General features: G+C 41.9%; 2 protein-coding genes across 6 annotated transcripts in view; one reads left to right on the top strand and one right to left on the bottom strand.

The window, feature by feature from the left end:
* AVEN (apoptosis and caspase activation inhibitor) overlaps positions 1–18,589 on the top strand; it is a 350,669-nt gene that overhangs the window by 82,873 nt on the left and 249,207 nt on the right. The gene's annotated exons all lie outside the window — the stretch shown is intronic.
* Positions 1–18,589, bottom strand: part of CHRM5 (cholinergic receptor muscarinic 5) — a 134,177-nt gene that overhangs the window by 86,855 nt on the left and 28,733 nt on the right. The window contains exon 2 of one of the 3 annotated variants that reach the window (XM_069950187.1): positions 7,095–7,134. The exons of 1 other annotated variant lie outside the window; for it this stretch is intronic. The gene's annotated coding sequence lies outside the window, so the exon portion shown is untranslated. Of the gene's footprint in view, positions 1–3,378; positions 3,430–7,094; positions 7,135–18,589 lie in introns of those variants that run through there. One more of the 3 variants, XM_069950186.1, reaches the window with a different exon arrangement.

Below are 18,589 nucleotides of genomic sequence, written 5' to 3'. Positions count from 1 at the left end.
TTAAATACCAGCACCGGGAAACAGGCCGACTCCCAAACTGGGAACGGCGTGAGTACCTCAGTGGCAGCAGTTTCGGGGCGGCAGGGTGCCGATACAGAGTTGCTTTAAATCTCTATATTAACTTCATGTCTTAGCGTTTGTAGCGTGCTGTTGCACTACTCTGTAGCATGGACCATTAGCAATGTAGATGACGTACCTTTTTTAAAAATTCAAAAATTAAGCAAAAAGCAAGCTGCCAAAAATACCAATAACGATGCTAAAATAAACTCTACTCCACAACTTGTGATGTATAGAGATTGTATAGTAATTGTATAGAAACATTATGAAAATAATTGATACTATGTTTTTATTCCACCAATATCTGCCTTTTATGTATGAAAATACATTTTTTATACGTCTACAGTATTTAGCACTAAGCAGCCTAGAATCCCGCTTTATCAATTTTTAATTGCACTGATGCATTGTAACAATCAATGACCGCAGAGAGGTTTACAGCTGTAATGTAGGGTCTTCCTCTCATTTCTGATCACCAATGTAAAGATAAGAGCAGAAGTCCCTTATGTAAATACCAGGGTCCCTACTACTGTATTTCCATAGTACAGTGCTGCAGTGCCCCCCCCCCTCTCTATTTCGGCTTTTCTCCACCAGATAGTGATGATGTTTATTGTATCTCTGCTCACATAGAACCTTGCAAACCCAGTGTATGAATAACCCCCCCTCCCCCCACGCACACACATCTGCAATGCAACTGCCTGGCTGCAAACCTAGCTGTTTGATAGCAGCAGGATGTGGTGTAATTACATGATTGCTTTATCAACAGCATTTTAAAGGGCATTAGAGATAAGTGTAACTCGAGCATGTTTGAATCCGTTTGGTATTTGAATACCAGTGGCTGTAGAAGTTGGATGCAGCCCTAGAGAGTCTGGGAAGACTTGGATACAGCCATAGGCTGATGCAATAAGTACTTTTTCCGGCGTATAAGACGACTTTATAACACAGAAAAATCATCTTATAAGTCGGGGCTTCATCTTATACGCTAGATATGGTCGCCCCATGCGGTGGGGGGCTCAAAAATGGCTGCATCCCCACCATATGGGGCAACCATTATAAAAAACCAAACCTTTAACTCACCTAAGGCCCGTTCCCAGCCTCTGCGCGCCTCCCGTACCGTTCCCATCGCAGGTAGTGTGACTTACACTACCTGCGCCGGAGGCGGAGATAGCCAAACCTCTCCCGGGCAGCCGAGCATCTCATCGGAGATGCTTATAGACGCTCGGCTGCTGGGAGAGCTTCGGGAACTTCCGGCGCCTCTCTCATTTTCCTGAAGCTCTCCCGGCCCGAGGTGAGTTAAATGTTTTTTGTTGTTTTTTAATAGCAGGGCTGCGGTCAGGCAGGGGTTAACATTTTCCGGCGTATAAGGCGAACCCCTGACAATCATCTTAAAAGTCAGGGGTCCTCTCATACGCCCAGTCGCCTCATACGCTGGAAAATACGGTATATAAAAATGAAGTCCTCTAATTGTGGCCTGTTCGGGTACTTTAGGACTGACCTTGGGGAACATGGACTACAGTACCAGTTCTTTCTAAATTTACTTCTGCTTATGGTGATAAACAATGCATTACGTAAGATATAAAACATATAAAGTATAGTAGCATCATCAAACACTAAAAGGAAAGTTCAAAACATAAAGTACAGTAATACCTCGGTTTTCGAACGCTTTGGAACTCGAACTGCTTGGTATTCGAACGAAAATTTACCCAGAAGTAGTGTTTGGAATTCGAACTTTGCTCGATTTTCGAACGTTTTTCGAACGTTTTTGCGAGCGTGGATGGTGGGTTGTACCTGGCAAGTTAAGCAGTGGTGAGGCTTCACATACAGTACAGTGCTGTATAAGACTGCTGGAGTGCATATACAGTACAGTAGTAGTACAGGCAGTGCACCACCATCTCCCATACATTACAGTGCTTGGATGGGGGGGACGCTATACAGTAAAGGATGGGTGAGGAGTTGGTGACTACTGTACTATAATTACTGGTTTAATGTCCTGTACAGTATAGTGCTGTTCTGTACTGTAGTGATTATACTGAGCACTTATCAGTGTAATAAATGAGGATTGTAGGGAATTATTGGTGGCTGCTGGAACCAATTAATCACATTTACATTATTTCCTATGGGAAGACACTGCTCGGTTTTCAAACTGCTTGGTTCTCAAACTGCCTTCCGGAACCAATTAAGTTCGAGAACCAAGGCACCACTGTATTTGTGTCCCAACAAACAATATTCTGGCAGATTTTTCTGTGTCGTTCTGATATATCTGAAGTACAGAACAGAAGGCCTCAGAACTTTATTGGTTTAAACTGGTGGCCTTATTGTATTTTTAATGATGGCAGACTAATAAAAAGGAGAGATCTTACGGAGCTGATACATGTCCTCGTAGCATGACGTGTACAGGCTAGTGGGACTGCTTGGCAAGTCCTAGATAAGGAAATGTGTTTGCGCTCGAATGTGGAGCTGAAAAGATGCTGATAAAAGAACAAGAGCGGTGCTGGCAGATCTGCATTGTTGGCAGTAAGGCCAGAAATCGAATAAGTGGCTAAAAGTTAATTAGGATTATCCTTATCCCCTGCAATAGTTCTTAAATTAATTTGCCGAGACTTTGCTTCTGTAAGTATATGGAGACCTCTTCGGAAATGTGTTAGGAGAAGATCATCCAGATGCTGATGCTTCAGAGAACGGCTGCGACAATAGAAAATCCTGCTAATAGTCTTTAAACTCGATGTTTGATTTTATTGGTTTTCGCCCGAATTTTTCTTTTGAACTTTTCTTTTTAAGACAGACCCAATTTATGCTCAAGAAGTGATGGTAGTTGTATATATGGTACGTGCCGAACTGGGCTAAACATGTTCTGATTTATGCGTATATAGACCTGTTATCAGAATTGCTCTGTGTGCAAGTGGGAATGATCAGATATTAAAAATTTGGGAAGTTTAAAATCACCCCCCCCCCCCTTCATCAGTCAACATTGGCTGTTGTAAGACTTATTTGAGAAGCGTATAGGCTGCTATGTGTGGTGCTCTGGATACGTAAGATTTACAGGGTAACACTGATAGTTTAAAGGGGTTATCCAGCGCTACAAAAACATGGCCACTTTTTCCCCTCTCTTGTCTCCAGATTGGGTGGGGTTTGTAGCTCAGTTTCATTGAAGTAAATGAAGCTTAATTGCAGACCACACCTGAACTGGAGACAGGAAAGGGGGAAAAGTGGCCATGTTTTTGTAGCGCTGGATAACCCCTTTAATTCTCTGCAGGATTATATCAGTTCATCATAATATGACTGCCTATAATGGTAGCATGGTAATGAGTTCAATGACCATGGTACCTGTCAATGAGAGGTGGACCCCCCGAATCATTATCTTAAGTACCCCAGTCTAAAAAAACAAAACAAAACAAAGACCATTAGGCTGTGCATACACTGACGTCTAGTGTTATCATTCTGACAGAAAACTGGTCTGATCTGCCCATTGCAACCAATCACAGCTCAGCTTGTTATGTTACCACAGCTTGTTAAGATATGAAAGCTGAGCTGTGATTGGTTGCTGTGAGCAAAACAGACTTTTTTATTTAATTTTTTTTGTCTCGGACATATTAAAGAGGATATCTGGAGAGCAGAAAGGGTCCTACCTTTTCTGCTCTCCAGCGCTCCACTTCCTTCTTCTGCCCGTCCATGCCGATACTTTCTCAGATGAGAGGGGTGTGGGAGAATTTTGCGGGCAGGTTAAACCACACCCACATACAATGTCCAATAGCTTCCCAATTTAGCTTCAAGATCAGTAACATCGGGCAGCTAATGGTCACTGCCCGCAATGTGCTCTGTTCCCCCCTCTCATCTGCAGACGTATTCGCACGAACGGCAGATACAGGAAGTGGAGCACCAACGGTAGGACCCTTCCTGCTCTCTAGATATCCCCTTTAATAAATCTAGGCCATTGCTCACAGACCTCTTTCAGAGGTACATCCTCACAATGCATGCTATATAGTTAGAGTAAACAAATGCTTTAGCACCCTATAGTTATCAGTTATTGCAACCTCTAGGTACAAACATGGCATACTTTGTGATAAGATTATGCGTCGCCCCTCCCTGAGCTGGTGCAGGCGTCCATGGGAATCTAGAAGTAAAATCTAATATCTATAATCCCTAATAGATTTTTTTTTATAGTGTTTTTTTTTATTTTTTTACAATCACATGTATAACTGGTAGCTTTTTATAGAGTAGGGTATAGAATTCTATTGCTGCATCTCTTACCATTGCCATTAATTCTCTAAGACACGTAGCCTATTTTATGGTATATATTATCAGAGATAGCAGTATGAGCTCCATTCTTTGCTACATAAACGCCCCACAGGGAGCAATACTGCCAATGCGCTTTCATTCACTTAGACTTTTTATAGCAGGAAGGAAAAGCTTGGTGGTGCTAGAACCACATGGCCTGATCATTTATTACTTACTAATAGAATCAGCACATCAACTCAGAAAGAAACCTTATAGTTAGGAAGTGAGTGTATTAACCCATTCACAGTAAGTTTTAAAACAGAACCGATGTTATTTGATAGCTCTGTATCAAAAAAGTTGAGTTATTCTGCATTTTGATGATAGACTGCATAGAAGCAGAAGCTGGAATTTCCTTAGAAATTTTAAGCGACTCTGTATCCACCAACCCACCCCACCAAACCGCTAGTACCATCTGTTTGACAAGTGCAAATCCTTACTGGTCTTGTCTTTTTAAATGTTCCCAGTGCCTTGGTTAGAGCAAAAAATTTACTTTTAAACTTGCAGCATTGTGCCATACTGGTGTAGCCTAGAGGGTCTTTGCCCCAGGACTGCGAGGCCTCTAACCAAGGGACTGGGCACATTTTAAAAGACACAACTGGTAAGGATTTACTCTCGTCAAACAGGTGGTACTAGCAGTTTGGTAGGGTAGGTTGGTGGATACAGAATCGCTTTAATGCATTGTAGTGATGAGCAGACTGGCCAAACCGCTCTCCAAATCAGAGTGCTTGGCATTTGACTCCTGGTGGCTGTAGAAGTCTGATGCTGCTCTAGGGCTGCCAGGAATTCATGGATACAGACTATGGCCACGTTCACCCAACGTATATTTTGAATTAATCACAGCTGTGATTAATTCAAAATATGCATTGCGCTAAAATCAATGGAATCGCGGCCCGAGTGTGTACACATAGTATACACTCCGACCGGCATCCCTAGTGGCCGCAAGAGAAACTGACATGTCAGTTTTGTGCGTCTGCTATTCATTGAATAGCGGCTGCACAGAACTGTCAGTTTACACAATGGAAAGTGCGGCTCTGGCCACACACTTCATTGTGTGCAGCAGTGAATTGGGATGCAGGTGCACACTGGTGCGCCCGCATCCCAATTCAACATAAATGAAGTTCATCCAGCTGGTACTGCAGTACTGGCTGGGATGAGCTTCACTGACATCAGCCATTCTGTGACACCTTTGGGTCACAGAACAGCCAGTGTCTTACGCTGTGTGAACCCGACCTATGGCTATGTCCGTGTTTTCCAGGACTTCCTAGGGCAGCATACAGCTTTTTCAGCCACTAGGAGCAAAATGCAGAGTGTTCTGGTTTGGAGAATGTTGCTGAACCCGAACAATCTGGCAAGTCCACTTGACACTAATAAGTTGTGCTTTTTTTTTTTTTTTTTACATTTTTTATGTACATAAGTTGTTAATGCATAATTCCGGGACCGTGCTTGTAATCCAAATCCACTCTTAAACCAAAGCAAATTTTGCCATAAGAAATCATAGAAATGCAGACAATTGGTTCCCCACCCCAAAAATAATGATTTATTATTCTGATTAACATGTAAAACTAATGAAACAAACAAACATTCAGAAACAGCAGAATATGTGATATTATAAGTTACTGTACAGTAATGGAGAGGATGGGAAACACAAGGGCTGACAGAGACTGCAGGGAGCATGAAGGAATGGGCAGTACAGATGTGCGCACAGTATAGCAGCATTCTCTGTCTGGGGAGAGAGGGGTTACAGCTATGAAGAGATTACCTCCACAGTCCTGTCCCCTGATGTAAGCCCCAGCCTGAAGTGGATCTGCTATGATTTGGAAGGTGAGGGAGACTTCCTGGGTCAGAGTACAGGGCTGTAGACCCTGCTATGCAGACCATGCCCCTTCTCCACTCACGCTTCCACTTAGTTCAGGGAGCTCTTAAACCAAAGCAATGATCTTAAACAAAGTCACAATTTAGAAAAACTCTTAGCTCTTAAACCAAATCACTCTTAAACCAAATCACTCTTAAACCAAGTTACTCTTAAACCAATAAAAAGATTAACTTATTTCAATAAAAAGATTAACTTATTTCAGTTGCGAAACATGTCTTCTTGCAGGACTATTAGAAATGAATATTAGAAATGTATGTCTGTGGAATGCCATCGGTACTTTTACACATCTCTGTATTGTGATATAAGACATTATACCTTGCAGTAATGTACGGCATTGTAAGTCTGCTTCTCAGAAATTCTCAGGCACCTATTACTTATGGATAGAATTTCAGTTTTTCAAAATAAAGAATGTACCACAAAATCGCTTTTCTCCAAATGGAGGACATTTATTGAAAAGATTTTATCTGAAGAGGATACACAAACCTTTACAGTATGTCACATTTTAGGACTACAATACTGTACCGTACAGAAGATTTAAAAGGCACTGCTTAAAGTCAGTTGTTAGGAGCTGGGCTGGCTACCCATTACTTAGTTGTATATATTCTCTACCTTAGTAACATGATTGTAGAGAAGTGCATGAGTGCTGTGTATCACGGCATTCAGAAGCTGTAGACTAGAGGCGTAGCAAGGAAACAATGATAACAGTAGATAGTAATTTATTTCTTAACATAGGCAACATGTTTCAAGGTGCGTGGGACCTCTTTCTCAAGCCAAAGAAGACATGCATAATGTTTTTGTCACATGATTGTCATTATGTTATCTGATTGTCAAGGTGTTATCTGATTAGGTAAACTATATGGAGACTAACAATTCATTCCATAAATGTAATTACCTTTTCTTTCCCGTTTCCTCAGTTTTGAGCCTGCTGCTTTCTGCTAAAGAAACAAAAAAAACTGTGTGAGAGCTGCTGAGTCCATCTCTGCTCTAAACCCCCTCCTCCTCCCTCCTTTCTGAGACGGCTGATGTAAACAAGTCCCTATCTGCAATGATGAAATGCCAGAAGGATTAATGACTGTGAGTTCACCAACAACTTGACCTTAGATTAACCATCCCAGCATTACAAAAAAGCTACAATGGACTTGATTACATCGACCATCTTGGAAGGGAGGGGGAGAAGGGGGTTGAGAGCAGAGATGGATAGGGGGTTGAGAGCAGCTCTCAAACATTTTTTTGTATCTTTAGCAGAAAGCAGCAGCTCAAAACTGAGGGAAGGGGAAAGAAAAGGTAATGACATGTATTAAATGAACTGTTGAGTCTCCAGGACTGGGTTGTTTCAACATATAAATTTTACCTACCCAGATAATCAATTTAAGCTCTTTCTGAGTGGAAATCTTTCTATGTATAAGATGGTAGATTTTTTTTCAATATAATATAATGTTATATATATATATATATATATATATATATATATATATATAGTAATATAATATGTAGAAGGTGCTACACGTTTTATTGTTAATTCTGGCAATTTTCTTATCCTTCTCCATTTGTAATATAGTTGCCACCAATAAAATATTTTGGGAAAAAAATGAGGTGGAGGATGGAGGATTATAGCTCAGACGATCCAGCCAGAGGATCATCAGAGAAAGACACATTGTCTTTGTAGAGAGGGAGGAGCCGGGCAGCTCTATACTATTACACATTTTGTACTACTTCTGTTTCCCATTTCCTTTCATAAACGAAGCATGCAAAGGCACGCTGAAACAAGCACTGCTAGTGATAATAGTATATTAGAAAGTTATATTAGAAAGATATGTAATCTCAAGCCTTCCTATACTTATCAGCTGCTGTATGTCCTGCAGGAAGTGGTGTTTTCTTTCCAGTTTGATACAGTGCTCTCTGCTGCCACCTCTGTCCATGTCAGAAACTGCCTAAAGCAGGAGAGGTTTTTTTATGGGGATTTGCTCCTGCTCTGGACAGTTCCTGACATGGACAGAGGTGGCAGCAGAGAACACTGTGTCAGACTGGAAATAATATACCACTTCCTGCAGGACATACAACATCTGATAAGTAGTGGAAGGCTTGAGATTTTTAAATAGAAGTTATTTACAAATCTGTATAACGTTCTGAAACCAGTTAATTTAAAATAAACTTTTTTTTGCCAGAGTACCCCTTTAAATACAATTTTCTGATACTGAAGTTCCTTTTTAATGAACAACCACTTGCCTTTTGTTAAAGTTTATTCATAATCAGTAGTTTGCCAGAATATATATATAAATATATGTAAAAGCTAAATTCACCATGGTGCTCTTACATCTTAAACAGAGAATTGACGTTATTGTGCACGGCTCATGACGCACATGGAGGAGCGGTGCAATTGATGATCAAAAAAGTAAATGGCTACAAATAATGAAAAAAATAAACCCACGGTCAAAGTAGATTGTACTTGTGAGTAACATTTTAAGGCAGATTTGTAGGATTTACTTCTGTTAATGACGCTACGAACAGGAATCTGTCTGCAGTTTTATTTTGCAATGAAAATCTCTATCTTTAAGCCATTTAACATTTGCCAAAGAGTAAAAGATTGTAATATTTTAGCAGTTTAAGTCTATAATCTATTTAAATTACTCCCCCCACCCCCACCCCCTGCCTGGTAACATTTAGCTCTACGATATCTGTGTCATAGTGGTTTCCATAGTTACACATCTCAGCAGTTTCCAGTTATGGCAAAAAAAATCTACCCAAAAAATGTTCAAGGGCAGTATGGTGGTCACACCCATGGCTTCTGTATCACCATTGCAACAACTAGACACTAAATAATACTAAGGGTTGCCTTCACACACAACGGATCCGCAGCGGATTCACATTGAAATCCGCTGCAGATCCAGTGTCAGTGCATCCCTATGAGAATACATACTCGCAGCAGGATTGACATCTCGCTGTGTGTATGTAAGTTAACCCCCCGGCGGCTGGAGCATACGTCACCTGCTCTGCGCTTCGGCTTGCTTTGGGGGTTCCTGATGTCTGCTGGTCCCGTTCAGCCAATCAGCGCGCTGCCCCGCCGCAACCACTGATTGGCTGAGCGGGAAGTCCTGCCGAGAACCCCCGAAGCAAGCTGGAGCGGGGAGGAGGTGATGTTACTTTCTTACAGCGATAAACAGCCTTTAAGACCGATACAATGTCCAATTTTACTGCATTTTCCTATATTAAAAGGGTAATTGGAGAACAAGTTACAAGCTGTTTAAACCCTGTACAAAGGGAACCTCAGTGGCAGCGATAGTGAGTGGGTAGCAGATGTCATTCCCATTATGGGAACTCCCATCCTCTGTGTCATATTGTATTGTATTCCTGTCATAATGTTACTGTCTGCAATGAACGTAAATAACATCTTTTCACTCATTTGCATAAGAATATGTAAAAAATAAAGTTACTAATAATTATAGACACAGTAAGTAAGCACTTGCAGGCTGTGAAAGAGACATGATGTTTTAGTGACAATTAAGGTTGGCATAAAAACGGACAGTCGAACAATCCTGCCCGCCGCCTGACCTCCCCATACACAGAAATGTTAGGCATGGCAGAGTGTTCCTGTGTTCTCTATGGGAAAAGTAGAGGTAACTGCAGCGAGAGCGCTTATCCCTTTCTTAAAGGGATCGGCAGTGATGGAAAGTCATGGTTAACTCCTTTGTTCAAAGAGAGATGTTGAACATGTTGAAAACAAACGTTCATGTCGGCTGATTGTTGCCTTCTATTATGCAAGATAATACGGCCGATAATCGCTTCGCGTAATAGGGCCTTTAAAACGACGGTCCAGTACACCCTATACTCCCACACAAACAATTCTCCTATCCTGTATGTACTGGAGGTTAAGCCCTAGAAGGGTCTCACCATGTGGGAATCTGAGCAGGTGACTGCTGATATGTACTACCATCCATCTCCCCTATTACCCGATAAGCTGCCCCCCATCTCTTGTAGGGCCTGTTATTGTATATACTGTTCCCTAATATTGCATAGCACATTCATGGAAGGTAAACCTTTATTTTAGCCTACAGATCATTGTTAAAGCAAAGCAATAAGTCTTAACATGGCATTTCCACAACTCAACTCATTCATGGCTGTAATCCAAATGGCATCCAGGCATTTAATGACAAATACATTTATACGGATCGGTACGACTATTAATAGAGACTATAGCAGAATGCCCATTAGGGCGATTATCTTATGTTCAATCAGTTGTAGATTAATGTTTAAAGTATATGGCGATGGGATGTATTATGTGACAAGTGTATAAAGTGCTGCCTAGGATGCTGTGCCATGTGTTCTCCATTCTGGCTTATAGTGGGGTGTCCCCAACCGGAGACTGACTACCTCCCTACCAATCTATCATGTCCATATGCCGCAAAATATGGTCGAACATTAAAATCTGTTAATTTAGTGAAATAATTAAAAATCGTTCTAGTGTTGCCATACACTTTACATATATGTATCTACTGTAAGCGGAAAAGCCTGGACAAAATAATAATTTATAAACTAGTCTATAGCTGCGTAACTCTAGAGGTATTTGACATAGATGAGTCAGAAAGCTCTTGTCATAGACACTTTAGTATACCCAAGGATGTCCCTGCAGGGCCATTGTATAGAAAATTAGCACTGACATCCACAGCTAACATCTGATCCTGGAGTCTCCTGGTCGCAAGACCTTTTGTAATAAACTCCCAGTAGCATAACTTGTCTTATGGAGTGCAAAGCCATAGGCCATCGGCCTTATATATATATATATATATGTGTGTGATCAGAAACTGTAGCGCTGTAAACTGAAGTGTCTATTGCAATTATGTATATATTCAGGAAAAGTAACATACATAATGAAAAGGATTATTGAATTTTCACTGTTACTAATACAATGTAGAGTTTGGCTCAGAGGCGTAAGTTGAAGCTAATGGGCCCCAGTGCAAAAACTGTCACCAGGTCCCTCAACTATAATGCTTCACTTGTACTGGTCTTCATTAGAGATGATCGAACAGTACCGAGGTTCAGGTTAGTACGAACCTGAACCATCGACATTTGACTCCCGCTGCCTTCCTGTAGGAAAGGTGGAGGCAGCCCAAGTACCACCTGGAAACCAGGGATACTGCCTAGGTAATAGACTGTATCCCTGTTTTCCAGGCGGTACTCGGGCTGTCTCAACCTTCCCCACGGAACGGGAAGGCAGCGGGAGTCAAATGCAGATGGTTCAGGTTCGTACGAACCTGAACCTTGGCCCTGTTCGCTCATCTCTAGTCTTCATATGGCAAAGCATTTACAGGCTTTCTCAGGCTCCTGGATGCAACTGCACCCTCTGTATCTTCTATAGCTACACCCCTGGTTAGGGCATGCTTAGATCATATAAACATGCCTATTAAAGCGATTCTGTACCGGCATGTAGCCACCCCCAAACCACCAGTACCATGTCGTACAGGTCCTCACACCCTGTCCAATTCAGGGTTGGCCTCTTTTGCGGGCCTACTGTTTTGAGTAAAACTAGTTTTACCTGAGCGGATTCGTGCTCTAGGCCTGCATTGTCTCTCTCCCCGCCTCCATCCAGCCAGGGGTGTGTTGAAAATGAAGAGAGATGAGGGGGAAATGGGGCTGGAGGCCTAAAGCATGGATGCTTTAGGCCATACCATGTTTACTGCCCACCTTGCCGCACTGCAGAAATAACACTAGTTTTTCTCCAAAATAACGGCCCTGAGAGAAAGCCCAACCCCTGAACCGGATATGGCTTGAGGACCTGTTCAACAAAATACCGGCGATTTGAAGGTGGCTATGTGCTGGTACACCTTCGCTTTAAGAGAGAGGGGGACAGCTGGTTTATTTTTGTGGTCTAGTCCATCATGCTTTAGTGTCTACAGGCGGTTAGTCTATTGATTACTATGGCTATATTTCAAAACACTTGTTTTTATGATATCCTTATGCACAGGTGTCGAACTCCCATCATACCTAGACTGCCAATGTTGGGAAATTCATGTCCAATTCATGATGGTAATTGTAGTTTTGCACCAGCTGGAGGGATGCAAGTTTGACACCTCTGTCCTAATGGATACCAACGGCAAAAAGCTAAAATGTGACGTGAACATTGCTTAACCAGTATGTATCTGAGGAAAAAGTGTGTAGAAAGGAGTCTCTTGTGTATCTGTCCGTCTCCTGATCTATTGAGTAGTTAATAAAGGTTTCGAATATAATTAATCACAGAAAGTGCCTTAGGCTTGTGACTGCTTCCTGGATGAATCTATGTAAGGTAAGACGTCTTATTGCTGCTTTGTTTGCTCCCCCCCCCCCTACATTCCTTGACATATATAGCAATACTTAGGTATTCACATTGACTATTGTTCACCCTGCCTTTATGACAGTCAGTAAATGTCCTTGAAATGTGGCTGGAGGGTACGTGTACTATTCACCTTGCTTCATTTTTATAGTATCTATCCATCTATCTGATGTTGTCTGTTTGTATGTATGTATGTATGTATGTATCTTATCGCATGTAGTATGCTTTTGTATGTAACCCCATTTAGATGACCTTTTTATTTTCTGCCGGCCATGTGAATTTATGCAGAGTTTGTGTTCCAGGCACATGTACAGTATCAGAGACTTAACTTCAATCTTATTTATTTTCAATCTTTCTTTGATTGAAAGGGCAGACTCATATATTATTCATCCGCTCAGTAATACATTTTTGTGATACAGCATTATTCTATGAATTTCTGAAGGTTGTAACCACCCTCATTATAAATGTATGAGGGTCATGTATGGATGGCTCCACCTTTTTTAGCTCTCTACTCAGCAGTTGTAAAATTTACAATTTTAATAGCCTTTCTTCATTATATTTCCTGTTTTCTCTTATTTATTTTTCCTGAGGTGCAAAAAACTATTTGTTGCTGTATGGAGCTTGCAGACAGGCCTTCTTAGTGTAAGATGGTGCCTTTGTGTATAACTGGCCTATTAACACATTAAATCATCCCAAACCTTTCAACAAACATTTCATAAATCAATAGGACAAGTCATTATAAGAAACTTTGAAATATGTCCTGTTAGAGAAAAACACATCTCTCAACTTTCTTCCACCACCTACCCCCCAAATGGGGTATTCTGCTTAAGCTAAACTTCTAATGTGTTGCTGCCCCTGGGAGAACATATCAAACAGCCTATTCTTACATTTATGCTGTTTCCCCCCGGTGTCCTCTATCCCCATCTCTGGTTCCCGGCTGAACGATCCTGCCTCCACTGCCAATAGCTGCTTTTAATCCAAGATCTGTCCTGCTGTCCGTTTGGCAGGTGATGCAGTTATTGTCCTTAAAAACAATTTTTAAACTTGCAGCCCTGTGTCAAACGGGAGTATCTGTGCCCTAACTTTGCACCACCCCTCCGTCCCTCCTCCCCGCCCTCTTGATCATTAGGAATGCTTCAGGCAGATTGTCTCCTATTCATCAGCTGTGTGAATAGATACTGAACATGGGCTGGATTGTTCCAGTTCCAGTGGCATTCCTAATGATGAAGAAAATGGGGAGGAGGGACAGAGGGGTGGTGGAAAGTTAGGGCACAGATACTCCAGTTGTTTTTTAGGACAATAACTGCATCACCTGCCGAACGGACCCCAGGACAGATCTTTGATTAAAAGCAGCTATCCAAAGGTCCAAGTGGTTTTGGGGGGGGGGGTCAGATTGTGGGTACAGAGTTGTTTTAAAGGTGAGAATCCTATCTCTATCACTGGGAAATTTAATATCGCACATCGGAACTGTCCTCCATTTTTCTTTCTACTAATTTCTCCACTCAGCAAATAATTTCTATATTTAATGTGGAATATCATTTAGACGTGTGATGGTTCCTCGGTGAGAGGTTTGACATCCGTGGATGTCAGTCCGTATGGAGGCAAGGAGCAGGTGCATGGTTAATGTGCCATTTAATGTAATGAACATGAAAACAGAATGTGATAAAAATGCAGATGTGAGAATTACCTCGGAAAGTTGTAAGACATAGTGACTTATTTAAGTGTGACATTACAGTTTACAAACCTCTTAGCACCTACTCCAAGCAACATACTATTACCCGTCTCTAACCCTTGAGGGTATTACAGCTTTGTTTTCCATCAATTTCTGTAGTCTTTTTCAAGAAATGAGAATGAGATTATTGGCAGAGAGAATGGATGTACTGTATGTACAACGCACACATTTCTTTGTAGATATCACTGCGTCCGTCCTATGCATGTTTAGATTTGTCTGCCTCGCATTATATTTTTATTTTTGTCCTCTATACATTTCATTATTCTTATATGCATCTCTTTGTTATCACATCCTTGTCTGACATTTCAGGAGTAAAGAAGGGATAATAAATCCCCCCCCCCCCCCCCAAAAAAAATAAAAAATAAAAAAAAATATCATAATAATAATCGAATTTCAGCCATTGCATGATATCAGCTGTGTGGTTGATCCACGGTGCCTGGATATATGCTATAAACGGGACACCCCTGAAGAAGCTAGCTTGCTTGTTTGCAAAATGTGTAGGACGGGGAAGGGTGCCGGGACTGCTCACCCCCTTTTCTTTACTTCTCCTATGCAAGGCTTTGGTAAATCTATTTTGTATTTATTTGTCAAAGGGATCGAAGACGTATTCCCAAGCTCCTGAAATGTTGAAGGAAATCTGGACTGAACTGGACTCGAGGTTCTGACAGTATAGCGTAGGTGGCTGGCCCCTTTTGAGCTAGAGAATGCATCAGTGCAGTAGATTATGAGCAATCTTGGATCTCATACTATAATCAAGAGTCAAAGAGGAGTGGTTGCTTAACATTTGTGGGGCCCTGTGGCATGCCTCACCACTACTTCCTCCTCCTTTCTTCTCATGCATGTTTACTGTTTGCAGACCTCCTGCTCCATGTTGTAGCCATTGCTGTGCGCACATGCAAGTGCTACGCACACTGCCTTGTTAGTTAGCACATGCGCATCTGATCTTAGAGCCTTCTTGCTCCTGACATGAGTGTTTACCAACTGAGGGCATTTGCTTCAGTCCCTCTGCGCTTGAGTGCTGCCAAATAGAGTTTATTAATGACATTGCTCCCTCTGCTTACCAGCTACCAACTGTCTGTCCGAAATTCTGGATTGATGATGTCAGGAGCCTGGAAGGTCAGAGGTGCATGCGTGAACTGGCAAGCGATATGCATGAAAAAGAGGTAGGAAGAAGTAGTAGTGAGGAGTGCCAAAGCTTGGCACCAACACCAAGCAACTACTCCTCTTTGACTCTTGATTAAAGTTTGAGATCCAAGATTGCTCAGAATGTACTGCATGGACTAAAGGTGCCATGCTCACAAGGGGCCAATCACCCACACTACACTGTTTGCATCTTGGTTTCAGTCCAGGTGCCAAAAGATTTCCTTTAAGGGCTGTATCACCTCCTCGCTCCCCCTCCCATCCCTATCCCTGCTTCATAGACTGTCTGGCGCTAAGCCATGCTTTCCATGTTCTTCCTGTCCTATGCATTCAAATTGTGTGCAGGTGCAAGGTTTGGATGCAGGGCTCAGCTTCCAGGTGACTCTAAATGAAGCTAAGGTAGGGATGGAAGGGGGGGTGAGAAGGCATTAAAGCACTTTAAGGGTTTTGGAAACCCGATTTACTTACAGGACTTAAAGGGATATTTCCATCCATACATACCCCATCCATACTCCTTTAAATGATCTGCTAGTCTTGGTCTATACACCACATGACACGCTTTGAGGTATTGTGGAATCCGAGCTGCTTTGGTGACACAAAGATGTATCCCTTATCTTACACAGGGCTTCCCTGTTGTTTGTCCCAAAATGTTTGTACGATAAAATTATGTATGTATTACCTTGTTCTAGTATGCAATGGCTCCAAAGCTACACTAATGCGTCACATCTTCACAAAATGTAATGTGTGTTATAGATAGTGCACAGCCATTTGCAGTCTGTCTAATGTCCATAGGTTTGAGAACATTTTCAGCCAAGTCTAGGATAAATAGATTCATCCTGGGCTCTGTTATCACAAACAGATGGCAAAGCATGTGCCCCAGTCCTGCAATATGCACTTTATTATCTGGTTTGGACAATTCTGTGAACAATAGAAGGGGTTGTTCATGGCTAACACATTCTTGGGTTTTTACTTTGCTTTAAATGGGTTGGCCACTTTTATAGTAAAATAGTTCAGTGTACAGTGCAAGTGACTGCACTTTCACACCGCAGATCCCTGTGTACCCCATAGAGTGAAAATCAGACTCCTCTCCTCCAGGCTGAATTGCCCTGCTCTGTGGTGAGTCTGTTTATAAGATGGCCGAGCATGGAGGAACATGTGACCATGCCCCGCCCCTCAGTGTCGTCAATAGGCATAAACAGGCTCAGCTGTAGACACGGGGGGAAGGGCATGGTCACATGCTCCTCCATGTCGGCCATCTTATGGACAGACTCCCCACAGAGCAGGGCAGCACAGTCTAGAAGAAGGGAGTCTGATTTTAGCTCTATGAGGTATACAGGGAGCTACTGTCAGTATATACAGTGATTATACTTACTAATGCTGAGCAATTTTACTATAATGTGGCCAACCCCTTTAATTTTGAAATATGATGGAATACAAAAACTAATTTCTGCCATGTTTCTTTCTTTTCTTTTCTTTTCTTTTTTTTTTTAATCTCCAACACAGTTTTTTGTTTAATCTACCCACGATTCCATTCTATTCTTTTTTTAGTAATGCTGCGTTTACACGTAACGATTATTGGCCCGATCGTACGATTAGCGATGTCGGATGGTACGATATATCGTATGGATATTCGCACTGCGATCGTTTTGCGATCGTTTAAGCCTATCTCACACATTGGTTAAATCGGCGAACGACTGTTCACACGGAACGATGTGCGAATTTGTTGCGTACGATGAACGACGATATGCTGACCTGATGGAAGATCACGATGTACGATTTATCGTGCATCGTTCGCTGCAATTACACGTACGATTATCGTTCGAATTCGACCGTTATCGCGCAAATTCGCACGATAATCGTTACGTGTAAACGCAGCATATGTTAACCCTATTTGATAACAAAAGAAATGAAAAAGAACTACGTATATCAGTCCAGCACGATTCAATGATTCAGATCTTACAAAAAAAGAGAAGAAAAAATATATTATTAAATCTATTTTCTGCACCACCTACTCACCACCTATAACTGCACGATTTATAGAATTAATATCATAATTATCCAAAACTCTGGTCTTGTGCCAGCTAAAGGGGGGGTGATAAGGATAGTAGATTTCTAGGTGGTGCTCAGGCTTACAAATTAAATATATATCTGTCAAGATAACTATTATAGCTTCTTCATTGAGGTACAAAACTTCTTTTTTACTTTGTTATAGTCATTTTTTGCATTTATATATAGAGTTTACTTCTGTGTATCAAGTGTTGAAAATTACATTCATCTAGGATTCAACCTGAGCAGCTCTTCCAATTCAGCGTAACCATAGTAACCTTGGACAGGAAAATGGCCCCTAGCCTTTGGGGTGATCCGCCGTCCCAGACTGACTGATCTCTCCCTAATTGCATTTGTACTTGTACCATCAAAAACAGTGATAACTACTTATTATGGGTATTAGAAGTCCTAGATAAGCCCTTTAAATTTTTGGTAAGGTGCTCTGATTCCAATTATGTTTTTTATTTTATTGTCCTTCCCCTTCTTGAGATACAGTGGTACCTCGGTTCTCAAACTGCTCGGAACTCAAACAGTATTTTTAAGGAAAGTTTCCTTTGGTTCCCAAACTCTTGCTCGGTTTTAAAACACTTTTCAGGCACCCAGTAGAGTAAATGTACTTTAACACGGAACGATAATCTTCCCGATTCGGCCGATTATCGCTCCGTGTAATAAATACAATAGGTTTGAACCTATAATTGTCGGGGACCAACCCCGCATCGCTATGTTTAATATGTCCCGCGCGCTCCAGCTTCAGACAGGCCACTCAGCCAATCACTGGCCGGGACCGCCGCGGCCAGTGATTGGCTGAGCAGCCTGTCAGCTAAGAAGCTGGAGCGCGCCGGACCCAGGGAGAAGACAGCAAAAGGAGCCCTGCAGCCTGGACAGGTAATGTACAGTATAAAGTAAAAGCAAGGGCTGCAAGGACATCGGTAACGATGTCCCTGCTGCCCTTGTTAAATGATAATCGGGGCGTGTAATAGGCCCAGTAAACGAGCGCCGAGTTATTATCGGGCCTCCATCGGCCCGTGTAATAGTACCCTTATACCACAGTATTCGAACGAAAATTTACCTGGAAGTAACGTTCGGAATTCAAACTTTGCTCGGTATCTAAGCGTTTTTGTGAGCATGGATAGTGGGTTGTACCTGGTCAGTTTGGCACTGGTGA

Source organism: Dendropsophus ebraccatus, chromosome 13, assembly GCF_027789765.1.
Source record: "Dendropsophus ebraccatus isolate aDenEbr1 chromosome 13, aDenEbr1.pat, whole genome shotgun sequence".
In the NCBI taxonomy this organism is placed as follows: Eukaryota; Metazoa; Chordata; class Amphibia; order Anura; family Hylidae; genus Dendropsophus; species Dendropsophus ebraccatus.
The sequence above is the reverse complement of the archived record's forward strand: the minus strand, read 5'-3'. Positions and strand labels throughout refer to the sequence as shown.